The sequence below is a fragment of the Echinops telfairi genome, unplaced genomic scaffold, assembly GCF_000313985.2.
Source record: "Echinops telfairi isolate 266 unplaced genomic scaffold, ASM31398v2 ScPeMD7_16;HRSCAF=60, whole genome shotgun sequence".
NCBI classification, from domain to species: Eukaryota; Metazoa; Chordata; class Mammalia; order Afrosoricida; family Tenrecidae; genus Echinops; species Echinops telfairi.
Genome location: NW_022103913.1, coordinates 4352983 through 4358881, shown reverse-complemented (window position 1 = coordinate 4358881; position 5899 = coordinate 4352983).

Below are 5899 nucleotides of genomic sequence, written 5' to 3'. Positions count from 1 at the left end.
GGGAAAAATGAGCTGATTCCAGGGGCTTAGGTGGAGAGCAAATGTTTTGAGAATGATGAGGGCAATGAATGTACAACTGTGCTTTATACAATTGGTGTATGTATGGATTGTGATAAGAGTTGTATGCGCCCCTAATAAAATGATTAAAATTTAAAAAGAAGGGAAAAAGGAGTTGTATATATATCATCACAATCAGTTCTAATGCTTGCTCCCCCTCCCTCATTCATAGTTTGCTCCCTAATTCCCCCATCCTCCCACCTCCCCCAACATCCCCACAACCCTCCATCTCAGATAAGCCATTGCATAAATTACTGTCTCTATGCATCCACTCCTTCTGGGTTTCATAAACTGGAAACCTAACAGATGCAATAAAACCAAAAACTAAACTAAGCAGAAAGAAGAAAATAATAATACTATAAAGACTAAAATACAAATAAAGAGTAAAAAAAAGACCACTAACAATATTTTTAAAAAGAGAAAAGAAATTCTTGGTGTGTAGCAAGCAAGAAATACTTGAGCCTAGAACAAATTCAGGTGGGCCAAGAGGGAGGTCAACTGACAAAGTATCATATTATACCATGGTTCAATCCACCATAATCAAGTTTACAATCATCTCTGTCTGATAGTAAAACTGTTCAAGTCCCTTGCCTGTGGCTAGCAGGGATCTGCCAGAGGCTTAATCTTACTAGATATTTTGCAGATAGATTTTGGGCTCCCACTGTACTCCATAGCCTTCCACAAATTAGGTGTTCACAATTTAAGCTCTGATACTTTTCACTATTTTTGGATTTTGTTATTGTCATCTTTTGATTACATAGGCTGTTGTGCCTCTTCTGTTTGGACTTAGTTGATGCCTCACTTAGATGGCTGCTTGTTTGAATACAAGGCTTTAAGACCCCAGACACTATTCCAATTGATAGCCAGGCACTATCTGCTTTCCTCACCACACTTCGCTGTAGAACTCTTATCTTGGTGAAGGTGATTATAGAGCTGGGCCATGTTATAAGAACTAACGGTTCTTGGATTGGAGCTAGAGTAAGTGGGAGCCCAGAATCCATCTGCTTCGCCATGGATTATGAACAACTCTGGTTTACTTTGGTGGCCATATTAGGACAAAAACAAAACCTCACAAGAGCAACAACAAAAACAAACAAAGAAGAACATTGTCATCCTCCTGGCGTAAAAGGCGATTGCAGTGGTAACATCAATAATTTTTCCAATGATATAGATTTAAGATAATGTTGATATGAGGAGTTTATGTGAGTATAGTTCAACTATGAGCTGCAATCCATGAGTTGTACAAACTGATTTCTTAATTTCTATTTATACTGACCATGGGGATTGGTGCTAGGGAAAATATTCCTATATCATTTCTTACAAGTGCAGATCCTTTCTTCTCAGATTAAAGCCTGTTATATTGAGGTACTAAATATATGATGATTCTGTATCTCTCTTCATTGGTCACCCACTAAGCCAAAAGTCCCACCCAAGGTTCAGTGACCACCATTTCCACAGTCTTGAGGTGGCCGTCCTTTGCTTCCTTTCCTATCAGAGTATTTCAGTCCTAAGTCCAAGGTTACAGGTAGTTTTGAGGTAGGGCCCTGTTCATTCAGTCGGGCTTCCATGTCAAGTCCTTCTGGTGTGGCCCTTGGGGGATGCCATGTTCCCTGAAGTATCCTACAGGGTGTGGCCTGCTTCCAATATAAGTGCATGCTGTGGGAAAACTTGATTACTTTTTGGTGGGGCTGGAGCCTGCACCTGGCACACAGATCTCTTTGGACTTGAGTCAACAGCCTGCCATATTACTTGCTGATCCTGGGAGTTTTCAGCATCTTTCCATCTGATCTGTTGACCCTGGATTAACTTGCTTCTCTAGTTAGTCTGAAGCCTGATCTGCTGACCTTTGATTCATCCATCTTTATAGCCACCTGTGGTCTTCCTCCCCAATCTTAGGTAATCAGGCCCGGCAGCTAAAAGAGTCAGGATAAGCCTCTAGCCTAATATTGACCCATGGACCTGGAACCTGCCCAGACTTACCCATTTCTACAATCGTGTGAGCATTTGTATATCTACATATATACATATGTTGTTAGGTGCCTGGCTACAACCCTGTGTACAACAGAATGAAGTACCGCCTGGTCCTCTGCCAGCCTCACAATTGTTCTCACATTTGAGCCCACTGATGCAGCCACTGTGTCCATTCATCTTGTTGAAGGTCTTCCTCTTTTTCACTGCCCTCTACTTTACCAAGCCTGATGCCCTTCTCCAGACTGCTCTCTCCTGAAAATAGATCCGAAGTACTTGAGTCAAGTTCTCACCATCCTGGCCTTCTGACTGTATATCTTCCTCTTAAGACAGATGTGTTTGTTCTTTTGGCAGTCCATGGTACTTTCAATACTCTTCTACACACACACACACACACACACACACACACACACGGATATACAAAAATGTGCCAGATAGACAAAACCTCCACCCTCAAGAAATTCAGTCTAGTAAGAAAGACTAACTATAAGCCACCTCAAAACAATGTGCAAACAACCCTGAGAGATATACACACACAAAGTCTTTGGGTTGGCTGGGACATGTGATTAAGAAGCTGAAACTCTTTGCATCTCTTTATATATAAAGAATAATCAGTCCTGCACTAAATTTATGAAACCTCAGTGGTGCTGTCTGGTTAAGTGTTGGACCACCGACCGCACAGTCTAAGATTCAAACCCAGAGAAACAAGACGACCTGCTCCTTACGGGCGTCGCTGTGAGCTGGAAACACCTTGATGGCAGTGGGATGGGTAGTACGTTTGTAGTATCCTCCAACCTCGGTATCAGCTTCTAAGGTGAGAGCGCTGTTGTTGCTGTTAGGTGCTGCGGAGTGACTTCTGACTCCGAGCAACCCTGTGCACCATCCTCATCACTGTGTGTTTGAGTCCATGGTTTCCGCCATTGCGTCAATTCCTCGTGTCGGGGCACTTCCTCTCTTTGCTTCCCTTCCGCGCTGCCAAGCGTGCTGTCTTTTCCACAGATTGGTCTCTCCTAATAACACATCCAAGGCATGTGACAAAAAGTCTCGCCATCCTTGCTTCTAAAGAACATTTTGGTGGCAGCAGTACATTGACAGGAAGCTGCCAGATATTCAGACTGGATTCATAATTGCTGATGTTAGATGGATCAGAGAACACCAGAAAGACAGTTCCTGGTGCTTCATTGACTATACAAAGTCACTTGACTATGTGGACCACGAAGCACTATCGATAACCTGAAGAAGAATGGGAATTCCCAGAACACTTCATTGTGCAGTTTTGAAAAGAAAACAAGGGCATACTGTGTGCTCTAAAATCAAGAAAGGTGTGTGTCATGGTTTTTCTCATGATACTTATCCAATCTGTATGCTGAGAAAAGAATTAGACATACCGTTAGGTGACAGTAATATTAAGAGATCTGTCTTGGAAGAAGTACAGCCAGAATGCTTTTTTTTTTTTTCATTGTTGTGTCTCCTGTGCCTATCATTCCTGTTTGCTTTTCTTTTTTTAAAAAATAATTTTATTGGGGGCTTGTACAATTCTTATCACATTCCATCCATCCATCCATTGTCTTAAGCACATTTGTACATTCGTTACCCTCATCCTTCTCAAAACATTTGCTCTCCACCTAAGCCCCTGGCATCAGCTCCTCATTTTTTCCCCTTCCCTCCCCACTCCCAACTCCCTCATGAACCCTTGATAATTCATAAATTATTATTTTTTCATAACTTACACTGTCTGACGTCTCCCTTCACCCATTTTTCTGTTGTCCATCCCCCAGGGAGGAGGTTATATGTAGATCCCTGTAATCGGTTCCCCTTTCTACCCTACCCTCCCTCTACCCTCTTGGTATGGCCACTCTCACCACTGGGCCTGAAGGGATCATATGTCCTGGATTCCCTGTGTTTCCAGTTCCTATCTGTACCAGTGTACACCCTCCGGTCTAGCCAGACTTGTAAGGTGGAATTGGGATCATGATAGTTGGTGGGGAGGAAGCATTTAGGAACCAGAGGAAAGTTGTATGTTTCACCGTTGCTACATTGTACCCTGACTGACTTGTCTCCTCTCTGAGATCCTTCTGTAAGGGGATCTCCAGTGGCCTACAAATGGGCTTTGGGTCCCCACTCTGCACTCCCCCTCATTCACAATGATATGATTTTTCAATAACATTGTGTTTTGAAAAGCCTGTTTAAAAGTTGATGTTGCATAACATTTTTGTGTAATAGTTTGCAACACTACAAAATAAAATGGGCAGTGAAAGTTTAAAATTTTCCATATACTGATCTAACTGTGAATTTCCATGACCTAATAGGATATGCTGTGAAAGACACTAAATGCTAGTTTCACAGCAGGCCAAGAAATTCAGAATAAGGAACAGTTTGGTTCTGAAGCGCAAACTGAAAATTATGCAGAACAGAATATATTGCCAGGTGGCTGCAGGGAGGGAAAGTCATGTCAATCAATTTTGCAGTCCCGCTCACAGTGACAATTCGCACCCAAGTCTGTTTCATTCTGGTCTTCTCATTTCTCCATCAAACCCACCGCCAGGGGGCAGATTCGAACTCACAGTGACCCTATAGGACATAGTGAAACTGCCCCATGGAGCCATCATCGTTACAGACACCAACTGCCACATCTTTCTCCAGCAGCGTTGCTGGTGGGTTCGAACCCCTGACTTTGTTGGGCTTTCAATGAACAGCCCAACACTTAACCCACTGTACCACCAGGCTCTTTATTTCCCAATTAAGGGAAAGAAAACTTACACGATTTCCAATTCCAGAGGAGAGACACCTAAAACATGCCAGAAATTATTAATTCAACAAACATGCATGAACCAGTTATTGCATGCCAAGAAGTGGGAACCTTGGTGATACAAGCAGACATATCCAAAGACCTCGGTTAACTGGTGGATACTCGACCCACACAAGTCTTCTCTAAGTTTAAACAACATGCTTCCCAGAAACGCTTCCCCTGACTCCTCTTCATCTCCACTTCTGCTCCTCTTTCAAAGGCTCACCAGACTTGCAATTACCCCTTTGGTGTGGGTATCAGTTACACCGTCTGCTATTTGAGCGCTGGAGCGGTGCCCCTGGGCGCAGAAGCACATCATACCGCGGTGTTTAGGAGAAGTTCAGCGTGCTGTGCTGACTGGATGGGAGTGCCACACACCAGCACATCCTGGGGTGAAAAACAAAAAACAACTCACTGCTATTGAGTGGGTGCCCACTCATAGTGACTCTATAGGACAGTGTAGAATTGACTATGTGAGTTTCTGGGATTGTAACTGAGTAGAAAGCCCCATCTGTGTCCTGCGGATCAGCTGGTAGTTTCGAATTGCTGACTTCGCAGTTAACAGCCCAATGTGTATCCACTAAGCCATCAGGGCTCCTTCACCGGTAGGATGGAGCAGCCCCGAAACCCAAACTCCTTGCTATGAGTTGATGCCGACTCATAGAGACCCTATAGGACCGGATAGAACTGCCAGGGCTCCTGTGCAAGGAGAAAATGTGTGCATACATCCCGTCTCTCCTGCTGGCAGGTATGCAGGCCAAACGAAGGGGGAGGGGGAGAGGAAGTTCCACTACAGTTAAACCACATGCTATCCTCTCCTGTCAGGTGGGTTCAAATCAACCAGTTGATGCAAACTCGAGGTCACTCTGTGTCGAATGGAATTGTACTCCTTGGTGTTTTCAATGGCTATTTTTTCTGAGGTCAATTACCAGGTCTTTCTTCCAAGGCACGGGAAGTCCTATGGGTCCACGTGCACTTTGGCTAGGAGCCACCACTCTTTCAGTTCTTAGTGGAGTGTGTTTAACCATTTGCACTACCCAGTGGCTCCAGGTTTTGTTTCCCAGGCCATCAAGTCAATTCCAACTG